The sequence below is a fragment of the Aethalodelphis obliquidens genome, unplaced genomic scaffold (genome assembly GCF_003676395.1).
Source record: "Aethalodelphis obliquidens isolate GAN/ISIS:26980383/991018 unplaced genomic scaffold, ASM367639v1 scaffold36, whole genome shotgun sequence".
Lineage (NCBI taxonomy): Eukaryota > Metazoa > Chordata > Mammalia > Artiodactyla > Delphinidae > Aethalodelphis > Aethalodelphis obliquidens.
Window position 1 is genome coordinate 12,471,763 of NW_020837980.1, and position 25,307 is coordinate 12,497,069.

At 41.1% G+C, this 25,307-nt stretch overlaps 1 long non-coding RNA gene across 1 annotated transcript; it reads left to right on the forward strand.

The window, feature by feature from the left end:
• The first annotated feature begins 3,469 nt into the window (after positions 1 to 3,469).
• LOC113632273 (uncharacterized) lies at positions 3,470 to 24,823 on the forward strand. The gene is made up of 3 exons (XR_003437747.1): positions 3,470 to 3,506; positions 5,317 to 5,318; positions 24,738 to 24,823. It is a non-coding gene; the product is annotated as an uncharacterized LOC113632273 (long non-coding RNA).
• The last annotated feature ends 484 nt before the right edge of the window (positions 24,824 to 25,307 follow it).

Below are 25,307 nucleotides of genomic sequence, written 5' to 3' on the forward strand. Positions count from 1 at the left end.
CACAGCAGGGGAAAGGAGCGTGGGATGAACTGGGAGATTAGGATTCACACATATACACTACCATGTGTAAAACAGATAGCTAGTGGGAACCTGCTGTGTAGCCCAGGGAGCTCAGCTCAGTGCTCTGTGATGACCTAGATGGGCAGGATCAGGAGTAGGGGGGGAAGGAGGTCTAGGAGGGAGGGGATATATATATATATACATATAGCTGATTCACTTCATTGTACAGCAGAAACTAACACAACATTGAAAAGCAATACTCCAACATGAAAAAAAAGAAAATTCAGAAACAGACCCATACATACATATATGGCCAGTAGATTTGTGTTAAAGATACCACTGCAATGCAGTGGGAGAAAAGATAAATATTTCAACAAATGAAGGTAGGTTTTTTCTTTTTAATTAAACAACCAGGATAGCAGAAGGTAAGGCAGGTCCTCTGGACTTCGAACTTTAACTGCTGTCCTTAGCCAGTAGCATTGTAACAAGGGTCTCTGAGATTCTCTCCTGAAGTTGGGCCCAGCCTAGGTCTCACTTGGATTAACTTGGCCTTGTTTCCAAAGCCACACACTTTGGGAAGGGAGCTAGAGTACAGTCTGTTGTTCTAAGGAAGCCAGGCCACGTTGCTAGTGTGTGTATCCCCCAGCAACAGTCTCCGGAGGCTCTAAACCCTGGGATGGGGATTCGGCTTCACCAAGATTGTTGCCAGAACACAGATCCTGTAGTAACCAGGGTTCTGCAGCCTTAGGATTACCAAGAACACCAACTGGCTATTCACAGGGAAAAAATAAACCTTTAGCTCTATCTCACACCAAACATAAAAATAATTTTCAGATGGATTGTAAACTAAGTGCAAAACATTAAACAATAGGGACTGTGGGAAGATAACACAGAAGAACACTTTAATGTTTTGTAGGGTAGGCAAGGATGTTTCTAAACAGTAAACAATAAGCATTAACTATAAAGTAGATTTGAAAAATTGGACTTCATTAAAATTAAGAACTTCTATCCATCATAAGACACCATAAATAAGTAAAAATGCAAACCAAAGAGCCTAGAAGGTATCTACAATATATACATCTGACAGAGGATTTGTATGCAGAATATATAAGAAGTTATATAAATCAATAAAAGAAAAAAACAATTTTTATTTTTAAAAAATAAGCAAAGCAATAGGATTCTTCACAAAAAGGCTATCCAACTGTTCAATGAGCACATGAAAGTTGTTATACCTCATCAGGGAAGAGCAAATTAAACTCATGAGACACCACTACACATACAGTAAAAGAACTAAAATTTTAAAAATCTATCAATATCAAATGTTGAGACTGTGAGGCAACTGGAATTCTCAAACACCGATGAGGAAATTTTAATTGGTATGATCACTGTGAAAAACTTTTTAGCAGTTATCTCAATAAAACAAAAACAAAAACCCCACACACTTTGCGTTCCACCAGTTCCACACCTAACCAAAATACGGACACGTGTTCACCAAAAGACGTGTACAAGAATGTTCATAGCCACACTATTTGTCATGTCCAAAACTAGGAAATAATTCAAATGCCCGTAAATGGTAGAACAGATAAGTAAATTATATTTTCGTACAGTGGAATACCACAGAGCAGGAATTGGCAAAGTGTTTTCTGTAAAGGGCCAGAAAATAAGTGTTTTTGTCTCTGCAGGCCATATATGTTTTCCATTGCATATTCACATATATATACACACACACAAACACACACACACCCCTTAAAAAACATCAAAATCATTCTTAGTTCACAGGCTGTACAAAACAGATGGTGGGCATGATTAGGCCTGCAGGCAGCACTTTGCCAGCCCCTGGCCTAGAGCAATACAACAAATTATGTGAGAACATGAATGAAGGTCATAACTATAACCTTGAGCAAAAGACAACAGACACAGAAGAAAACATACTCTACGATACCAGTTATAAAAAGTTTGAAAACAAGCAGAACTCATCTATGGTGACAGAAGCCTGAATATTGTGATGGGCATGAAAAGGACTCTGGAGTTCAGGAAATCATCTCTATTTTTATTTGGATAGAGTCCATACTACTCAAATTGTGATCGCTTTGCAAAAATTCACAGACCTGTACACTTAAGGTCTATGCACTTTAGAATATCTATGCTTACTTCAATAAAAATTTACAAAAAACATAACAATTGTCTTTACTATGGGACTTCTAAGACCACTTAATACACTAATGTGCATTTTGAAGTTCCCAGTAAAATGTGAAAAATACAGTATTTTTCCAAATTTATTTCATCACAGAACACTTTCTCCCAGAACACTTCTCAAAACTAATGTAACTCCTTAAGAAAAAAATTGGACCAGAACACAAGGTGTATGAAAGTGTATAGGAGAGAATAAAAATGAAATAATAGGCTAAGGTCATTGAATGCTTCAATGCCATATCCTCAAATAGTGTATCTAGTTTTAACTTTTATCTTGTAGACAACTCTTAAAGGATTTTAAGTAGGAGAGGGACAAGATCAGATCTTTGGGCTTACAAGACAGTACTGGCGGGCTTCCCTGGTGGCACAGTGGTTAAGAATCTGCCTGACAATGCAGGGGACACGGGTTCGAGCCCTGGTCTGGGAAGATCCCACATGCCGCGGAGCAACTAAGCCCATGCACAACTACCGAGCCTGCGCTCTAGAGCCACGAGCCACAGCTACCGAGCCTGTGTGCCACAGCTACTGAAACCTGCGCATCTAGAGCCCGTGCTCCGCAGCAAGAGAGGCCACTGCAATGCGAAGCCCACGCACCGCGATGAAGAGTAGCCCCCACTCGCCACAGCTAGAGAAAGCCCACGCACAGCAACGAAGACCCAATGCAACCAAAACTAAATAAATAAAATAAATTTATTTTAAAAAACAGTACTGGCAGTAGAAGCGGGGAGTAACTGGATGGAGGAAGAGAGGCGCAAAGGAAAAGAACAGAGAAAAATGTGTGTTGGGGATCAGTTAGTGATGCAGTCATCCTGAAATGCAGTGGGAAGGGCTTAAGCAAAGCAGCAACAATAAGAATGAGACAATTATGGCATATATCCAAACAATACTCTAATTCAAAAAGATACATGCACACCAGTGTTCATAGCAGAACTATTTACAACAGCCAAGACATGGAAACAACCTAATTATCCATCGACAGATGAATGGATAAAGAAGATGTGTTATACATACACACACACACACACACACACACACACACACGGAATATTACTCAGCTATAAAAAAGAATGAAATAATGCATTTGCAACAACATGGATGGACCTAGAGATTATCAAACAAGTGGAATAAGTCAGAGAAAGACAAATATCTTATGATATCACATATGTGGAATCTAAAACAATGATACAAATGAACTTATTTACAAAACAGAAACAGACTCACAGACATAGAAAACAAATTTATGGTTACCAAAGGAGAAAGCAGAGGGGGAGGGATAAATTAGGAGTTTTGGATTAGCATATACACATGACTATGTATAAAACAAATTAACAACAAGGACCTACTGTATAGCACAGAGAACTATATTTGATATTTTGTAATAAACTATAATGGAAAAGAATCTGAAAAATAATATATATAAAAGTATATATATACATAACTGAATCACTCTGCTGTACACTAACACAACATTGTAAATCAACTATACTCCAATCGAATTTAAAAAAGAATAATTAAACAGGTTTAAAAAATGTGTGGATTTGTCAATAAATCACTCATCTTAGATAAATATACTTGTCATATTTTTTAATTTATTTATTTTTATTTATTTATCTTTATTTATTTATTTTTGGCTGCGTTGGGTCTTCGTTGCTGTGCACAGGCTTTCTCTAGTTGCAGCGAGCGGGGGCTACTCTTCATTGTGGTGCAGGGGCTTCTAATTGCGGTGACTTCTCTCGTTGCGGAGCACAGGATCTAGGTGCGTGGGCTTCGGTAGTTGTGGCTCGCAGGCTCTAGAGCACAGGCTCAGTAGTTGTGGCGCACGGGCTTAGTTGCTCTGCGGCATGTGGGATCTTCCAGGACCAGGGCTCGAACCCCTGTCCCCTGCATTGGCAGGCGGATTCTTAACCACTGTGCCACCCAGGGAAGTCCCTCCTTGTCATATTTTTAAGAATATACTCTTATTCTTTAGCTTTTATTACCACTCACTTCGAATCTGGAATTCTATATTATCACTATATACAAGGTACAAAAGATGCAGCTCTGAGTTCTACAAAGGAGGGCTTAGAGAATGCACTGTCAATACACTGATTGGAAAGGGCCCAGGAGAGCTTGTCTTACAATCACACCTGCAGAGCAATGCAGGTTTGCATAGGGATTTTATTTATGTGATTTTTATTGAGGATGGCTCAAACCTGCATTTGCAGAGCAAAAATCATGGTTTTACTTAGAAGGTATGTTTATTTGGGAGTGGTTGGGGAAGGGGATGATGAAAATTTGACAGAAATCAAAATCTCCCCATCTGACTACCCCCTTGCCTGGGCATTTAAACTAATTTGTAACATTTTAATGATATGATTCTCTTGTGAAATCAGCAGCTTTGAATGCTTTGTCATCTGCCACCCAAGTGTCAAAGAATTTAACAGTGGCCATATTTAAATGTTTTGACTCCAAATGGCTTTATTTGAAAAAATAAGCACAAAAGAGGGAAGTGTAATACATAATGCATTAAGTATGACAATCTGTTGTTCAACCTCATTTACATCCATGGTTTCTACATGAGATGTTATCATGGGGTCTGCGTTAAACCCATGATGGCCCCCCAAATATATCTACATCCTAATCCCAGGCACCCATGAATGTTATTTTATGTGGCAAAAGGGACTTTGTAGATGCAATCAATATAAGGATCTTAAAATGAAGGTTATCCAGGATTATCTGGGCGGGACCAATGCAATCGAAGTGGTCCTTATAGGAGAGACACAAAAGTGAGAGTCGGAGAAGCTATTGTTGACACAAGCAGAGACTGGAGTGATGCACTTTGAGTATGCAGAATACAGATGCCATTAGAAGCTGAAATAAGCAAGGCAATGCTTTCCTTCCCTAGAACATCCAGAAGGAACCAGCCCTGCTGAAACCTTGCCCTTAGCACAGTGAAGATGACCTCCAGAATCACAAGAGAATAAATTTGTGTTGCTTTAGGCAATAAAACCTGTGGTAAGTTTTTACAGCCCCAAAAGGAAACTAATACAACATCCTAGTGAAATGTTTATCAAACAGTCAGAATCACACCAGAATCACCTAGGCAGTTTGTTAAAGACACAGATCCTTGGATCCCATGCCTAGAAGTTCTGTGTCCCTGGATCGTTGTTAAGGCGCAGACATCTAAACTGCTTAAGAAGCTTCTTGTATGACTGTTGTGCTACAAACCGGAGTGTAAGTCAGAAGAAGAAAATTCACTGCCCAAATCAGATTCCTAGGGCTGCCGTACCTAATTCCCACAAACTCGAAATTCTAAAATGACAGAGAACTGTCCACAGGGCTGCACTCCCACAGGAAGCCCTAAGAGACAATCTGTTCCTTGCCTCTTTGCTTCTGGTGGCTGCTAGCATTCCTTGACTTGTGGTCATATCACTCCAATCTCTGCCTCAGTGGTCACATTGCCTCCTCTTCTGCGTGGATCAAATCTCCCTCTGCCTCTCTTATAAAGTCACTGGTGATTGGAATTAGGACCCACCTGGATAATCCAGAACAATCATTCCATCTCAAGATCTGTAATCACCTCTGCCAAAATCTCTTTTTCTTATAAAGTAACACTCACAGGGTCTGGGAATTGGGACCTGATATCTCTGGGTGGCCATTACTCAGCCTGCAATAGTGCCTTAGTGCCCTTGGTGGTAATTTAGGGATGAAGACAGTAGAGCTGAAGCAGATTTTCCAAAAATACAAGACTGAAATATTTTTAGATTCAAATATTCTTTTGACCCTTTACAAAATACAATTATGCTAGTTAAAAAAAAAAAAACACCAGCCTCACTGGAGTATTCTGATGATTAATGAGGCTTTGATAAGCAGGGAATTGGGAGACTACTGGAAGAAGTAGGTCCCCAGGATTCAGTAGTATTTTTCTTATGAGGTTATATGCCCCTTTTAAAAATTGGTTTCACACACGGGTGTTTCTGAATATAAAAGTACTGCCAATGAAAGAATCTTCATGAAAAGTTTCTATCACAGAGGAACTTACTACATCTCACTGCACAAACAGATTACAAGAAACGTTGGTTAGGGAGTTCTTTTTATGCAAAAGCTCTTTCAAATATAAATAAATCCAAGATTTCCTTTGCAAGCATTTTTTCTCTACACAAGCAAGAAATTTAGACTCCATGGTTCACTAACAAGAGCATTCTTATCCTGTTTGGCTTTTTAAGGTACTTCAGGTAAATAATCCAGAAGAGAAATTACCCTGAAGTCAAAAGGAACACACACCAGAATTCAAACAATGGCCTAAGAAATGTGTAGAGTGTGGTGATGCGCCACAGAATTAATAAGTAATAGAGATTCTGTGTTCAAAACATGTCCTCTTCCTTTCAGAAATAGCAAGCACTCATTCTAATATTTTCCTAACATCCCTGCACAACGAGGCTTAAGGCCTTCCCTAACTGAAACGGTATCCTTTTCTCGAATGTACATTTTTATATCCACCCCCTAAAAAACATTTATAGCTCCACTTCCCTTTACTATTACCTACTCAAAATCTAAATAACCACCCCCTTTAAAATAATCCGTGGCTTGGCTTTCAACAACCTAATTTTCACTTTAGCAGGTCATCACTCCACCCTGAATAGCTTTTAGGGAAAAAAATTTTTTTTCTCATTCATCCCCCTGGAGTATGACCACACTTCTTGCCTACAAGGTATTATTCACTTGCTTGAATCCCCTCAGTTGTACTGGCTCCAAATTGTGCTGTCAGTGCTCTGAGCTAATCTGCCAGCCTAGGTCCCGTAAAATTCCCAGAGCAACAGTGTTGGCTAATAACCAACTAAAAATATGCAACAACTAGTAGTGTTAGGTAATAACTAACAATAGCACCGTTCAAGAACCACCTCAGAAGCTTGCAAAAATGCAGACTCCAGGGCCCCACCTCAGACCAACTAAATTTCCAGAAAAATAACTCAGAATTTGCATTTTTTTGCAAACGAAATGTGGCCACTAGGAAATTGGAATCCAATGATTCGAAAGGCCTGAGCCTTGGAAATTCCCACTTCACGCATTTTCTCCTCCCCACAAACACCCGGGACTGTTTTACAGAAATAAAGTGGTCTTGGTTTGCACCCCGAAGTTAAGCATCATCCACACACCATTCAGTAACTATGACACACCCTTACTGCACTCTTAAATGCTGACCCCGTTTTTGGTTTTAAATCCCTATGCAATTTTATCTTTCCATTTTCAATCACTGTAACTCCATCATTTCCTGGAGGAATCCACCCTCAGTTACTCTTCTTTATTTCAATGCTCAGTTCCATTTTTTAGAGACTTTTCCCTAGGGCCCTTATCCCAATCCAGAAACCCCTTCCATTAAGGCCAGAGAGTGGGTAAGCAGCGAGACCAAATATCTATGTGGAATCTAGAAAAATGGTGCAGATGAACCTATTTGCAGGACAGGAATAGAAACGCAGATGTAGAGAATGGACGTGTGGACACAGGTGGGGAAGGGGAGGGTGAGGTGAATTGGGAGATTAGGTTTGACATAAATACACTACCATGTGTAAAACAGATAGCTAGTGGGAACCTGCTGTATAGCACAGGGAGCTCAGCTCGGTGCTCTGTGATGACCTGGAGGGGTGGGATGTGGGGAGGGGAGGGAGGTCCAAGAGGGAGGGGATATAGGTGTACCTATAGCTGATTCACTTCATTGTACAGCAGAAACTAACAAACATTGCAAAGCAATATACTCCAATAAATTAATTAATTAATTAAAGTCTATATCACTTGAAAAAGTTTTTTGTTTTGTTTGTTTGGACAAATGGAACAAGAGAAGGTAGCTGTGAGCATATTTTGGACCACAAAATTTACCAGCAGGACCTAACGTCCCCTTGGTTAGCATCACAGAAAAGAGGATTCTTCTTAGGGGAAGAAAAATCTAGTTCTGCATCATGTGACACAGGGAACCTCACTCTTCCTATCTGTAGAGATCTTTCATCAACATAACAGCATAAGGACAATTAAATCTTGTTCAGTTTTTACCGCAAATAAACATTTTTTCCAAAAGGAGGTTAATTTACCTGCCACAGACACAACTCTTCACCAAATGCCATTGACAGGAGCAATTGCCATCCGTGTTCTTTACTCTAATGTAGTGGAACCTCTTGGGCGAGACACTGAGAAAGAAAACCCAGCTGTAACTGGGACAAAGTACACATTCTGCCTCACCACAAAGTGCAGCTTCTACGTTCCAACTGTCTTGGTGAAGTGCTTCATGGCCGAATGTTGTTGGCCAACTTACATGGTATTTGGATTTGAAGTTATATGCCATTTGGGGAAGATTACTATAATTAGAAAAATGGCCTAATTACTTTTCTGGCAACAGGGAAGAAAGAGAACAGACTTTTCAGCTTAGAGAGACAAGTCCCTGAGAAACCTCAAAAGGTTTCAGGATCCTGTTTGACAGGAAAGAACATCTCATCTGAACCTCTTGGAGCTGTTGAAAACTGAGTTTTGTTTTGTTTTTTGAAAAGCCAAAACCACAAGAGAGGGGAAAAAGAAAAAAAAAGAATGGAAAGCAAGAAAAGCACTCTTTCCTATTGGATTCTGAAACGGATGACAAGAATGGTCCTTTCTGTTCCATGGCGAGTTTCATCTGCTGGTCCTTAGAAGCGCAAACAGGAAACAAGAGGGTCAGGAGGGAAGAGTGTGGATTTTCCGTGACAGGACTCGGAAGATGGTTTCACACAAATGTTACTTAATGGCCTTGTCTGTTCTAGCTGCAAATAATATAACAATATAACCTCAGCAGCTTCTGTTATTTTAGGTCTCCAGTTAACATTTGTGATATAAAAGGCAAAATCATACTAAGTTCCTCTTTTTTCTGCATCGAGGGAGGGAGACGTGGCTGCACTGAATCGAACACCCATTCCCCAGGCCTCGGTCCTACAGGATGTTGCCTTTCGCCCAGAAGGCAGGTGGGAACAGTGAGAGCTCTGTTGGAGAAAAATGACCCACGGCTTGCGCTACTTAGGTTCTATTTCCTGAACTCGGCAATGGGAAAACCTGTACTACATCAAATACATCTTCGCAAAAATACAATTTAAAACAGTCGTGATTTTTTTTTAATATAAAGGTAAAATCGGGACAGTGAATAAACTTCAAAATGTGCATTTTGTGGGGAGAGAGGGGAGGATGGTAGCTGGGGAGAAAGAAAAAGAGTTATGAAATAGTTGTTGCTTTCAAGTCATGCGCTGTCTAATGAAAATGTTCCTTGGTCCGTGTGGCTCTCGTTAGAATGTTTCCTACCATTAGTGACTTCTGGTGGGTCCCCTCCCCTTCTGAGGCCCTTTATCGAACCCAGAAAGGAAAAGTTGGATTTCAGGCTGTGCTCAAAGTCAAACGGCAGCTCTGTCTTTCACCGGCCTAAGTAAGAGTCATCATATAAAGGCCCCTTTGATCCAGAATCTCAGGGTTTGTTTTATGGAAAATGTAAACACATATAAAAATACTGCCCCCTCCCACAGTGATTTCTGGATCTTTTCCAATTTCAACCTAACTTTTAAAAATCATCTATAAAATTATTTCTTACTTTATATCAGGTGACTCATGTGAACATTTTAAAGCATAAATATTGTTCCAACTGGATTCTCATTAATTTTATTTGTTTTCTGGAAAACAAATACTGTACTATATCACAGTTGTACTATAGTACTATTGCTGTACTACATCACAGAATTAAGTAAATCTGCTGATGGTTTTTTTTTTGACAATAATCAGTTTCTTTGGAAGAAAGGGATAATTTTCTATAATCATACATCCTAGGTTAATCTTTGGTGTGTGATAACAGCATCAACTAATTGAAATATAATCTTTTAATGCAACTGCAAGTTATCTAACTTAGTGCGTGGACCCTTTATAAAGATACCCATTGAAAATTATTTTCAATGGAAGGAATATAGCCTTTTTTACTAAGCTGCTAAGAACACGTTAATTAAAGATAGGTTACCATCTTGGGTCAAGCAGTCTGAAAACAAACTTATGGACTGAAATTACATTCCCTCAAAATTCACATGTTGAAGACCTAACCCCAATACCTTAGAATGTGACTGTATGTGTATTTGATAGACCTTTAAACAGGTGATAAAGATGAGGCCATCAGGGTAGATTCTAATACAAGCTGACTTGTTTTCTTACAAGAAGAGGAAATTTTTAGACACACCAAGAGACACCAGGAATACTCATAGAGGAAAGACCATGTGAAGACACAGGAACAAGGTGGTCGTCTGCAAGCCAAGGAGAGAGGCCTCAGAAGAAAACAACCCTGCCATCACCGTGATCTTGGACTTTCTAGCCAGAGGTTAAAAGATTGCTTAGTAATACAAAAGCAAGGCCCTGAGAGTAGATTGGAGTTGACAACACAAGAGACCTGGTATAAAACAGACAACAAGGAGGAAGGTCAGGAATACAGGAGAAAAGAGGCTGCCAGGTCAAGGCAAGAGACAAAAGAAATAAGCATCCTGACTTCCAAGCTATGAAGGAGAGATGGGGGAGACACGGCTCTTTCCTCCATCAGATGAGGACTGCAGTGAATGCAGTGCCAGAGAGTATCAACTTCATTCTGTGAAGGAAGAAGAGAAGAGTGACCAGGCCTGGATTTTATGAGATGTTGGTAGGGAAAGAGTACGGTTCTGCGAGAGATTAGGCAAAAGATGACCTTGGTTCTAATTAAGGCAGGATTGGAGACATCCCAATGGTTCCAACAGGGATTGAGGATGACAGAATTAACCCAGGGAAGAAAGATAAAGAGAGAGTAAGCCAGGAAGATAAGTGAAATACAAGCCTGGTTAGACTGAGAAATATCAATACATAAATCTGACTGAATTTCCTTCAAAGTTGCTAGATGTTTTTCAGCATCAGGAAGGACAGCATTCTAATACATTTGGTTACAGAAATCTAACATTACATCTTCTCGCTCCTGAGTCTATGTGAAATTTGTTTCATCTCCACAATATTGGAAACCTCTGCTCAGAAGTATATTTAGGTATATAATGCTAATTATTTTATTCTTTACCTTTTTTTCATTCTACCTTTTCTATATGGCTCACTCCCAGGTCCATTGTTTTATTCTATATATGTGAGCTATTAAAAACAAAGTCAGGGAGGAGATATGGGGATATGTGTGTACGCATAGTTGATTCACTGTGTTATACAGCAGAAACTAACACACCATTGTAAAGCAATTATGCTCCAATAGAGATGTGAAAAAAAAATAATAAAGTAAAGTGAAATAAATTTTACAAAGTCAACCTGTCTCTATAAGAATGACAATTTGGGGCTTCCCTGGTGGCGCAGTGGTTGAGAGTCCGCCTGCCGATGCAGGGGACACGGGGTCGTGCCCCGGTCCAGGAAGATCCCACGTGCCACAGAGCGGCTGGGCCCGTGAGCCATGGCCGCTGAGCCTGCGCGTCCGGAGCCTGTGCTCCGCAACGGGAGAGGCCACAACAGTGAGAGGCCCGTGTACCGCAAAAAAAAAAAAAGAATGACAATTTGGAAGCTTGGGGGCTTTTGCTTATTGAGCTGTCTTATCCCTCCCACCCCCAGTGTAGCAATTACAGCAACATGGACTAAATGCAAATAAGGAGCTTTTGTAACATCACTAATAAATTCTAACTTTCACTAAAATAAGTATTTATCCCTTTTTAGTTTACTGTTTCTGTCTCTCTCTGTCTCTCACCAACGACCCAGGCAGAACAAAATACAGAATACAAGAGGGCACAGGAGGACATAGCTCACCTCATTTTCAATATTTCAGGACATAAGTACACCCCACTCATCACAGAATTAGGTCCAGATTCCCTAGACTGAAATTTAACAGTCTTCACAATCTGAACCAATGCTGCCTTTCTAAATGACCACTCACTCATTCAATAACGCCCACAGAGATCTGCTATGGGTCATGTTGTTTCAACTATTCCCTATAAAACTCCAGCCAGACTGGTCAACTCTACTGGCTAGAATACACCACATACATTCCCCTCTTCATATTCTCACACTCTCAACTGTCTATAACACCCTCCTCCTCTCCTCAGTTTATTTAATTTCTACTAAATTTTTCAAGGCACAGGTCAAAAAACTTTTGTCTTCCATGAACCCACCAAGAACTTGCCCCCTTAGAAGTAACTCACTATCAGAACCATCATTTGAGGCCGCAGGTAGGTGAGAATAAATGTTTCCTGTTTTCTTCTTTTTAACAAAGATATACTTTGTCAAATAATGTCTACTTCTTTGAAACAATGGGAAATCATATCAACTGATAAACTTTTTTTTTTTGCGGTACGCGGGCCTCTCACTGTTGTGGCCTCTCCCGTTGCGGAGCACAGGCTCCGGACGCGCAGGCTCAGTGGCCATGGCTCATGGGCCCAGCCGCTCCGCGGCCCGTGGGATCCTTCCGGACCGGGGTACGAACCCGTGTCCCCTGCACCGGCAGGCAGCCTGTCAACCACTGCGCCACCAGGGGAGCCCCAACTGATAAACTTTTGCAGGGAGTTCTTTCAGCCTAGGCAAAGCATCATGGTTGGGAGTCATTACAGTCCAAAGACCTAAATATATGAGAGGGAAGTTCCAAAGATTATAAAGGAATGTGCAGACTCTTAAGTGTCCCAGGATGACAGGAATGGGAGTTCACTTTCTGAAAGGGAAGAACAGTGGAAGGGGAGGGACATGGAAATGCAGAGGTTCTTCAGCGATTAGTTTACAGTTCTCAATTCTGCCAAAAACATTCACATAACTTTAGGTCCACACAAAGACATCCTTAATTTACTTGCCTATGACACACCCAGTCAGCCCAGGGAGTCACCATAGCAACTGTATGCCTAGACCAAGGATCAAACCTTCAAACACATGTCAAATGCAGATAAGTGCTGAGAAAGTTTAAGGCAGGAATAGATTGATTCTAAATGGGGCCAAAGAAGAGGCTTCCCAGAGGAAACTGAATACAAGTTTGAGAATCCTACTTGCTAGGTCGAAACTCAATTCTCCATGAGAGGCCTGTTTTTATATCAGCAGTTTGAGATTCCCTGACGAGGCTGAAAAACCATCAGTTGCAGAGGAAAGGCGCGAGTGTCACGTTAACTTATCTTGATGCCTAATTCTTCTGGAGTTAAAAACTCAGAAAAGCACACACATCCAGGTCTATTAAAAAATAACGCCTCGGTGACTCACTAAGAGTTTCATTCCACTTATTTTTGAGAGTCAATCTTAACGGAAATACGACAAGATAAATATTAAGAGATGATTTCAGGGTAGCACGCCTCAGCAATCTGAAGCATTTGCCCACTGTTTTTCCAAAGCAACCACAGATCTGTTTTGTACCCGTGATGTACTGTACTCTCATGGTTCACTGAGTGCCACAGGACACTGTCTACGTGTGTGTGAGTGTGAGTGTGCCGATACAAGAGCTGAATCCAAAGGGAAAACAATGAACTTCAAATAATAGTCCTAAGAAAAGGCAACAAGCCTAACAAAGAATAGTCCCGTTCTTCTTGCCTTAGAAATACACTCTAACTGTTAAATTATACCAGGATCCAGACGAGCCAGCTCCTGAAACTGAATACACGTGTTTGGAATTGTTTGGAGCAGTCTCCATGACGACTCCTGGGGTTGCCTGCTCCTCTCAGAAGCCTGTTTTCACACACGCGAAGGAGCACAACCACACCACACAGAGACTCCAAAATTTACACTGGCTCCTCACTCAGCGAAGGATCTTTCCTAAACTGCTTTCCCAGTTGTTTTGAATTTTCTCCCTGAACTTCCTCCAGCTCCGTGAAATGCCTTCACCCCTCGAAGCTCCCTCTTCACTCTGTGCCTTCAACATCGACCATCAAGACCTGGAGAGGACTGGTTTCCTGTCCCACCAATAAACCCCTGGCCACTGACACAAGTGCCTGTGGAGAACTCTCCTTGCTGCCGTTTTTCCCAGCCCAGTTACTCCCGCACAACCCAGCCAGATACTCTTCTCCCAAAGAGGCACTGATAACATCCCTGCTCCAAATCCATTTCTAAGATTAAGTCCAAATTCATCAGCTGGACATCCTGCCCAACCACCCCCACCCCCCAAATCTGACATCTAGACCTTACCTACTGCAATCACTCTTCGGTCTTGATGCCAACTAGAATTGTCTAGTCTCTGTTATACAACCACGAATTCCCCCAACGCTGTTCTTCTGTTCGTGTTCTTCTCCTTGCCGGCAACATCCTCCCACCCTCTCTTTACTCTATCGAAGCACAGTTCATTCTCATTATTTGCAGTAGTTACGTTCTCCACAATCACCATGAATACTGAATTAGCAAATCCTGAACCATTGCTCTTAGAAGAAATACAGGATTAAGTTCCTGTGAGCCTCAGGTCACACCACTTCTGTCAACTCATCAATACTTAACCTTGTGTGCTGTGTGTCTCTGCTGAAAGATACCTTATTGAATCTATACTGCTGATTCATCAGCATGGAACTCACGGCCAACACCACTAGGTAACTCCTGCCTGAATGAAGCTAGAAAACACACATGCTTTCTCCATACGGTACATCACGGCCTTCTTGTGTTCGGGAACACTGGACAGCACCTCAACACTGTGCCTGAGGCCACTTTAAAGAGAAAAATCACCAACGAAAATGTGACAAACGTGGCACTAAATAGACCGTGAAAAGGATACTTGTTTACAGTCTGAGAGCTGAAGCAAGAGAAGGCAGAACTTGGCCTTGTTTGGCCTCAGCTGGGAATGTGCATGCGTAGGGCGGGTCAGATCTTTCAGGGCTCTGCCCATGCCCGTCAAGTGACTGCAAAAGTGCCACAAGTACTGACTTGGGGATAACAGATAAATTTTAGCAAGTAGGCAAATTCTCAGATATTAGAATCTGAGAAAAATGAGGATTAACTATAGTACTTATTGGTCAAGGAAGCCATAGAGGAGCAGATGGTCCTGGACTGGAAGTGGAAAACCAAGGTGTGAGGACTCTTCTCTACCTGTGTACAAATTAAGCAGCGTTTCTTTTCTCTAGGTCTCAGAGTCCTCAGCTTCAAAATGGCAGTAATAACATGACACTCAACTAAGAGATGATGTATGGAAAATCCACCTGTTGCCATAAAGCACTACATAAGTGAGAGGTAGTCTGGGGGGCCCGTCTTTCACAAAAACTTTCCTGTTTATTTGAGCCTGTCTGATCTCTGTCAGCGCTGAATTCAGAGCACTTATGTTTTAAATGCTTACGTGTCCTTTGACACAGCCGTTTTTACTTTGCACTTCCTCGATTCATATGATTCGACCTTTTGACTTCTCAAATAGAAGATAAGCTTCTTGAGGGCAATGAACTCTTGGGTGCTTCTGTCTCACTCACCCACACCTGGAGCAATTCTATTCATAAATGGATGCATGAGTGCAAGGCCCCCACAAATCATCCCACAGACTTCTCACAGGACTCTGAAAGCAGGAGTGTGCAGTTCTGTATCAGCAGGCATCCCTCATGATGCCAGGTTAGGGCTCTTAGCATCTGGCTGGCCAGCAGTCAGATCAGCAAACTTGAGACCTGTTTGCAAAAAAGCTTATCTTTCCCTGTAGATAAACTACCTGGCGCTAAACCAAAGCCACTCACATACAAGTTCAGAAAGTTCAGTTGACTTGCTGATAGCTTCTACACTTCCAGCGTTTGATGGAGACCAGGCCCAAGCATGCTAACCTTTGAAAGAGCAAATCTTCTCATAGGGCACGTGATCCGGAAAAAACGAGTGAGATTTTTGCCCCTCATGAAATGGCTATGCAGGTTTTTAGGGTTTTTCTGTGTTGTTTTTTTTTTTCCCACATATTCAAGGTTTATAAAACTGTCTCTGATCTAGACTGATGTCTGGGTGTTGATTAGGACCCAGTACCCAAACATCCTGATACTCTCCCCTTTCCTAATAACCTAAGCTATTTTCATCCACTTCTAGTCCCCATTCACAGCAGCCCACAGTTTCACGTGATTCCATGACGGGATTAACTGGAGAAAGGAGAAAGAGGAATATTCAAAGGAAAGCCGTCTGCCCGGCTAATAGGAGAGAATCATATCACACGGATAGCTCGTGACGTGCTCTTGGCTGTTGGTCTATCCTTCTACTTTCTTAGTGATTTATTCAAGGGGCTCTGCTTTGTTTCACTTGCAAACTATTTTAACATTGCTGTGGGTAAACAGAATGTCACCAGATTTCCCGTCTTTCCTGGGTCATTTTTCCTGGTTATATAAATGTTTGTCTTAATCCTACTTCTTCCTCTGCACTTTTCAAACTGTTTTCCTATGCTTCCAGTCTGCACAGGGTCAGTGTGCTAATTACCCAACGAGATGAAGATGAAAGAGGCCAAAGATCTAGGCTACACATCTCAGGCAACGTCATAGGTTTTCTTTCTTTCTTTTTTTTTTTTTCTTTTTTAATAGCATTCGTAGTTATCCATCCAGGCATCCTTCACCCTCATGTGTTGTTTCGAATTATTAACTGACAGCTGCAAATGGGCTCAGAGCAGAAAACTCCAGGTCAAGGATCCAATAATGGCTTCTTCTGCTTTTGTGGTTTTCAGAAGAGGGAAAGGCTGAAGTCAGGGATGCTGATTTAGCAACGTGTTTCCTTCGGCTCCAAACGTGGGTATTAGGGGGAGAAGTCTAGGTTAAATGTGAATGCTCCAGAGTTTTCCCACCATCCAAACTGTGTTGTATTTGGCAAATGGTTTTCTGGAAGAGGAACAACATGTTAAGCTCTGGCCATGACACAGTTTGTGATAAGCTTAACTGAATTCAAGAAAGAACAAATCAATGCCAACTGTTCTGACACTCTTACAATTTCTCATGCACGCAGTGGGGGGAAAAGCTGAGACAAAGCTTGAATATTTCAAAAGCAATTTGATATATAAACCATATTAATTAATCCTGATACCATTCTGAAGTGGCTTAAAAATTATAAACAATCCTCTGATCACATCCAGAGAGAAATATTTAGACTAAAAAATTAATGATTGAAACAGGATAAAAATATGCTACCAAGTATTTTCTAATACTTTCTATTTAACTCCAAAGTGAACAGAAAAATACTCTTTTTTACTTTAACATAGCTGAAATAATCAGACATTAATTTTTCTCTTTCTTCGTGAGAACTGCTTATATTTTTGTAAGACTCACCATCAGAATGGTATTGCTGTTGAAAGTGCTTAATGGTAGAGATGAAAAACTCTATTACCTAAAATCCAGTAGCTTTCAAATTTTACTCAACTAAGCCCAGCATACCTCTTGCTAAGGGGACTAATTCTAGCTGTGAGGAGACAATTTATTCATGAACAACCAACCTACGCATCCCATTTTATCTACGGTGAGACTGACCCCAGAGCTAAAGTTTAGTACATGGTTAAAAGAGAAAATACCTAGGAAAACTTTTTAGGGCTGTAGCAATGACATTTCAAATGATTTCAGAGTATCTCTGAGGTGAAGCCAAGTACCAAGAGAACGGCACAGACCAGCCTACAGAAATCAGATTACTGTATTGTCTTCATTGAGGACTGTAGTCACAGTATTCATTGCAGAACAAAGAAACTCTCTTAAATGTAGGTAAGTAGACAGATGCCAACTCAAGTAGGACTTAAGAGGTATAAGAAAGACCTCTGTTTGTCTGCCTCTAATGCCCAAATAGTATCTTTAGAGGGATATTAGAAAGCAGGTAAAGTTAATATGAGGGCAGAATGCCTTTGAGAATCAGATAAAAATTATGAACTCGTTTCCTGCAAAAAGGATTATATGCACAATTTGGCAAATATGCAGAAAGTTTCTGAGCTTTATAAAACTCATCTACAAAATTGTGATGATTTATGGACCTCATATTAAGAATCCCAGAATAAAGGTATTTTCCCCCAGAAGACGCAAATGTTACTGAACGAAGTAACCTCAAACTATCTGAATCACTGGCACTCATTGATTTATTTTCTTTTAATAAATTCTTATTCAGTACCTACCCTCACACAAAGCACTGTGCAAATGCTCTATGCCCCTGAGTGATCTCAGCAGAACCTCACCATTCAAGAGTAGGTTTGGATAAAGGGCAGCATTTCTCTTTATAATAATACTATTATTCCAACCAAAGATTTTTCTTCTTTATTGTTGTTCTGCTCAAATTTAACTTTTTATATTTACTTTTAAGAGGAAGATTTATGCAAGCCCAGGAAATACGTTAACTATATTTATGCAATTTTGGGTAAGTGTCTGCAAAAACTTCTGAGAGAGAACATTATTATTGGTTACTATTCCAAAGCATAGGCTCTAACCATATGCAATACTGCCCCCAGCTATGCAACAGGACCCAAGGGCATAGTCAGGAAGAGGCCTCCTGAGCCCCACTTAGACACCAGGTTTCCACTGCTGCAATGCAGGCAGCTTCAGAGAGCAGTGCCCCTAAATGGAGGGACTGAAACAGCTGCTGGATTCCAGAAGGATGTAAAACACAGTCCTAACACTTAACATTCAGACCCTTGAGCTGAGAATCCCCAAGACTCCTTCAGCTTTCTACTACCTTGTCTTTGGACCCTGAATTCCCAGATGAAAAGGCATCTGCAGACACGCGGGTCTGAAGCCTGCTTTCATCCGCTACTTACTAGTTTTGTAACTACAGGTAGGGTAGTTAGCATTTTTAGATCTAACAGAGTCTCTGACACAGACGCTCTCTTGAAGGCGAGATGAGATCATCTTCTAAAGGATGTAGTGTGGTGCTGCACAAAGAGAAGCACTCTATAAAATGTTAGTTCTTTTTATTATCAGACATTACCCGCCCTGGTCCTCGCAACCGCTGAAAGTTAGTAGGGTCTGGCTCAGAAAAAGCAACACTTGCTCAAAGTCAAAGAAACTAACATACAGGGGAGCCCAAACTGGAAAGGGGGTCCTCTGATCCCTTGTCAGCAAGAGCTCTAATAAATACAGCACGGGTGCATACAAACACGGATGCAGGCAAAGTGGGCTAAACATTGCTGATGTGCTAATGTTGCGACCAGGTTTCTCGGCGTTCCTTAATCAATAGAAATAGATAGGAAGCCAGACAAGAAATTCAGGCAAGGCTTAATTGTGGTCCCTGCTGCAGCAGTGCAGAGCGAAAACAAGTAACAGTTTCCCCTGCTCACTCCCTGAGGGGTGGGGGTGGGGAAAACAAGCGGGTTCCTTATCTGGGGTGAGGGCAGGGGTATGTCCACGGGTCAGGCCGGAGGGGTAGCTTAGGTGGTCTGCCCACCCCCCTGGTGGTGCTATGTGCAGGGATCATGCCTAGTACCCTAGTTTTGCTCCCGGCTCTTCAGAAGTGGCAGTTGGGGTTCTGGTCTTTTTGTATCCTGTTGCCCACAATTTGCCCCAACGGGTGCATACACACAGTTACTTTTAGTCCCTCATAGTTTCTTTGTATTTTGTTGCTTGAGGAGACGTTTGACCAGGTGCAAGCACTGCAGCAATGGGTTCCAGGTCCCAGGTCCCAGCCTGTCTCAGTAATAAGTAAGACAGGGCCTTTGTTTTTAGGACGGAACAGAGTCCATTGAGAGATGCATCCGACATGTACATGTTTATGTATACCACATGATTTTTCAGCAGTAAAAACAAACTTAGAGGTCTCCAGGCGAAAGCAGAGTCTGCAATGGTTTTCTACAAAAAATGACATGATCTGGGTATCAAGGTGCAGTAAAAACATCCAAAGTCAGAACACCAGGATGGAATTACTCTACCACTTATAAGCAGTGAGACTTTGAACACATTCCTTAACATTCTCTAAATTATAGTTCTTCTCATGTGGAAAGAGGGGGTGATAATCTCCACCCTACAGAACTGCGGTGAGGATGAAATTAAGTAACACTGTAAAAACTTTATCCTCACATAAATCATTATGTAAACCAGGACACTTCTGAAAGTATTGAGAAGGTACTATTAAAAATTATACCAGGGCAAGAGATAAAAACCTGAACATCTGGTCACCCTATTTATTGCCATACCTGACACACAGATGGCACTAAAAATATATCAGTTCTTTAATCTGTCCCTGAGCCTTGAAGGATGTACAATAATTTCCCAGGCAGAGGAAGTGGGGAGGGGGAAACATGTTAAGAAAAAGAGGGGACTCCACTAGCAAAGGAATATTCCAACGCAAAAGGCTTGTGAAAAGGTTCATATCATTCATAAATATAATTGCATAATTATAAAATATCACAGCTGGAAGGAACTGAAGTGTCATTTAATCCAAACCATTTTATAGATGAAGAATATGAACCTCTGAATGGTTAAATGACAGGGGCATCTAGCTTCAGAGCCAGGTTTCAGCATCTAGGTTTCCTGACTGCTCACCCAGGGACCTTCCCACTATATCATCCCTCATCTCTAAGAAAGATTTCTCCTAGACCGGAGCTGTCACAGAAATGATAGAAAATCTATAACTTCCCTCAACAGCTTCTCTCATAGTTCTTAAATGCTTACTGACTGGGTCCAACCAGTTGCACAGCCAACCGGTTCTGTCTTCAGGGAAGATAAGTACAACCAGCAGCTAGCTCCCTCACCATGGCGGAGGAAGCAGGTCCACTCCACTTAGCAATATTTACTGCTCAGTTAAGAAAGAATAGCTTCTTTTTCACTTACATAATATCTTTTCTTTGGATTTGGATTTTCCTTAGATTTGCCATTCATAATAGATATGCCTAACAGAGCAAATAATTTAGGAATAGGATTTCATAAATAATATACTTCATATAAAGCTCATTCTTCCAATTGACGACATAGCTCCCTAGCGTGGAAGCTATTGATATGTTCCTGCACAGCATGAATGAACTAACTGGCACACAGTCCCATCATTAACAACGGCTCACAAAAGGGAGTGTAGAGAACAGCAGAATCTCTGGGACGTGTGTATAATTTTTTCCTCAAGGGTCCTCAAGCGGGCTTCCCTGGTGGCGCAGTGGTTGGGAGTCCGCCTGCTGATGCAGGGGACCCGGGTTCGTGCCCCGGTCCGGGAAGATCCCACGTGCCGCGGAGCGGCTGGGCCCGTGAGCCATGGCCGCTGAGTGTCCACGTCTGGAGCCTGTGCTCCGCAACGGGAGAGGCCACAGCAGTGAGAGGCCCGCGTAACGCAAAAAAAAAAAAAAAAAAAAAAAAGGTCCTCAAGTTACTCTGATACTCTCCGGTCTTCCTCCCCAAATTCTCCCCACCCACTAAGCCATTTTTCATAGCTCTGGCAGTAACTTGAGCATACAGAATGTCTCCACCTGGAAAATAAGTTAGAGAGGAGAGATTTCCATGCTTATTTTGTTGTACTGTTGAAACCTTGTTCAACCTTGCTCTTCTCTAAAAGCTTTAGAGCCCCTTCTCCAGAGTTCATTACTCTGTTCTCTGAGATACCATGGTATTTGCATCCACCCCTATTATAGCTGTTAGCCACATCCTCTGTTCTAATAATTGCTCAGATCTCTCTGCTCAAAAGATTGCTACCCAGAGATATGCATGAAGCTTTATACTGCTCTGTAAACCCAGTAACAGCCTGGCACATAGTAGGAGCTCAAATAATCACTCACTGAATGAATTACTTGGGGCACCCAGGGAACAATATTAATACAGAACAGTATCCAGGAACTGTTTTTAGGACAAAGGAAATGATCTATGTAAAAGCACTGTAAGTTCTTTGGAAGAAAGGAACTGTAAAACTACAAGGCATTACTCTCCTTTATTGCATGGCAAATCACTACAGCACTTTCCTTAAATGGTACTTATTGGCCTGGAAAGCTAACGTCTCTCATTAAATGCCAGACTCCCTGAGAGTCACTTATGTAACTGGAAGCACTTGAGTGATTTTGTTGCAAGAAGTCATTTTGTCTTCCAAAGTGCTGCACACAGAATTCCTTATCTTACCTAGCTCATTATTTGTAACATTAAGGAAATGATTAAAAAGACTCAACAAAAAGTTTAAACTTTCATATGCTAGAAAAAGTGAGAAGGAAAAATAGCTAAGGCCTGTGAAAGATGTTTAAAAGGTAGGGTGAGAGTGGGGTATTACTCAAAGCAAGCTTATGGAATTAACCACAGGAAGTATTTAGGCTCTCAAATCCTGTTAGATGCATGATATTCCAAAAAAGTGTACTTAAATATATATTTTTTATATATATGTGTATATATATATACACACACATATATTTCGCTTTCATAAACGTGCTTTCTGGCTTAAAGAAGGGACAAGTAATTGCAAGATGATGTGTTCAAAGAAGGCGATATGATACAGGCACGAGTTTTAATTTCACCTCACATGATTTTTCACAAAGTATAAAAGGTTGTCAGAGTCAGTGAAACAACTGCTGGATTTTATGTCCTACAGCTATTTTATTTTCTTTATGCCCAAATCAGATGGAAAGAGTCGTTCATCTGTTGGCCTACTGATACTCTTTTCTTAAATCCTTTACAAGCATGTTGTGCAAAAACAAATAGCAAACACACTTCCCCGCACTGTGAGTGGAGGTTTAAATCCAAAAATCTGTTCTTCAGGCCGCCAAATGTAGTCCCTGACGTCACAAGTCAATACAAAGCTCCTAGTGTCCATCAGCAATTCTACCACCACCCTCAAGAAATACAAATAAAACCACATTTCAAGCTGCTGATCAAGTCACCACAAATATATTCGTTTATCATTACATGCATTTGTTCCAAATTGTCTCTCAGGGTTTTATGAATTCCAAATGTACTTTTTGAGATGTTCACACTGAAATATAAACATTTAAGCCTTATACTCATATATTATTGATTCCTTACTAAAGAGATACCTCAGCATCTTCCCCATATTACCATAACTTCCAAACAGGTATTTTCAGCAAGCATTTCTTGAGCCCCTATCATATGTAATGGGGATACGAGTTGCTATCAGCAGCTGTAAAACTTGATTTTTGCCTCAAGGAGTTTGTATCATTGTACACCTCAAAGAAAGAAATGAGGGCAGGGGGAATCAAAATACTTAAACTGTTTGTCCCAAGATCTTTTTTTTTTTAACATCTTTATTGGAGTATAATTGCTTTACAATGGTGTGTTAGTTTCTGCTTTAAAACAAAGTGAATCAGCTATATGTATACATATATCCCCATATCCCCTCCCTCTTGCATCTCCCTCCCACCCTCCCTATCCCACCCCTCTAGGTGGTCACAAAGCACTGAGCTGATCTCCCTGTGCTATGCGGCTGAGAAAAACATATCTTTCACTTTATGTTACCACATTTAAAATATGTTCAGCCTCCCCACTGATGACACTATGAATTTATTTTTTTCTTTCTCCTTCCAATGGTTTGGTGACTGTCATATGAATATGATTCCAGTGACCTCTGGCCCGCAAACCTCTACACACCATGGGGCCATTACAGGGCACTGAGATTTGATACAAACATGTTCAGGCCAGAGAACATGCGTCATATGTCCTACTGGCTGGAGAGAGGTTTTGCCTTTCAAGCTCTCAATCTTTATACTTAATGGAATAAACATTAGGGCACACCCACCACGTGCCCAGTATATTATATTAAGCAATGCAGATACAAAAATGAATATGTTCCTTGCCTTCAAGAAAGCAAAGTCAGCAGAAGGCTTATACATAATAGTATTCTAGAAAAGCTTGTAAAGGGCAAATTTCATGCATTTTCGTACTTCTTTTCTTTTTCAGAGAGTGGCCTACCCGATCATCTCAAGGATCGTCACAGATTAACTCCTCTCCTTTAATCCTAACATTTAAACAGAATGCAAGCCCCACCTTCTGAATTCCTCTATCACTGCCAAGGCTCGGATCTGCTTCTCTCTCTGCCTGGAATGCTGCAATAATTTCTGTATTTATCAGCAACGTTTTAGTAGGAAGGGATAGAAACCTAATTCAATCTGGCCCAAGTGCAAAAACAAACAAACATACAAAAGGTGGAGTCAGGAAATTTTCTGGAAGGAAGGAAAGGTCAGGTGGCCCCTAAAATTGAAAGAGTAACTGTGGAACCCAGTACAACTACAGGGCACTTAGAGACCAGAAACTAGGGCTCCTTTCCTGCTAATATTCGCTCCACCTGTCATCTCTGTTTCACCGAGTGCTGTGGACTTCTCTGTCCTACTGCAGCAGGTCTGCCCAGGCAGCAGGGAGTACAGCTGCACTGAGCTCAACAGTGCCCTGCCTCCACCTGCCACCACACAAAACTCATATCCACCTGGAACCTCTACCTTAGCTGGAAATAGGATCATTGACAATGTAGTCAAGTTAAGGTGAGGTCATACTAGATTAGGGTGGGCCTTAAGTCAGTGACTGATGTCCTTATAAAAAGAGGGACATTTGGGCCCAGAGACACACAGTAAGACAGCTGTGGGACAGCGGAGGCTGAGACGGAATGCTGCATCTACACACGAGGAAAGCTAGGACTGCCTAATGCTCCCCTAGAGCCTTCAGAGACAACACAGACCCGCCGACAGCTTGGTTTTAGACTTCTACCTTCTAGATCTGTGAGGAAGTACATTTCTTTTGTTACAAGACACCCAGTTTAAATAGATAATCAATGAGGACCTACTTATAGCACAAGGAACTATACTCAGTATCTTGTAATAACCTATAATGGAAAAGAATCTCAAAAAGAATATATATATGTATTTTATATATATAGATATATATATAGATATATCACTGAATCACTTTGCTGTACACCTGAAATTAATGCAACATAGTTAATCAACTATAGTCCAATAAAAATTTTTTTAAAAAGACACCCAGTTTGTGGGACTTTCTTATGGCAACTCTAGGAAACTAATATAATGGCCAAGAGCATACCCAAATATCACTTCTGTTTAGGAACCCCAAAAGAAAAACATACTTCTGTCTTCCACAGCATATTTAAAAATCTAACCCCAGCATCCGATTGGCCTTACTTGAATCAGATGCCTATTCTTCGACAGATCAAAGCACCCAAGGAAGGACGTAATGCCAGCACATGCCTAGGAAATGTATGCATCTTTCTGACTCTAGAGAAGGGGCAAAGGATGGTAAATGGAAGTTTCACCAAAAAGCATATGAAAGGAGAAAATCTCAGACAAAAAGACAAAGATACCAAAACAG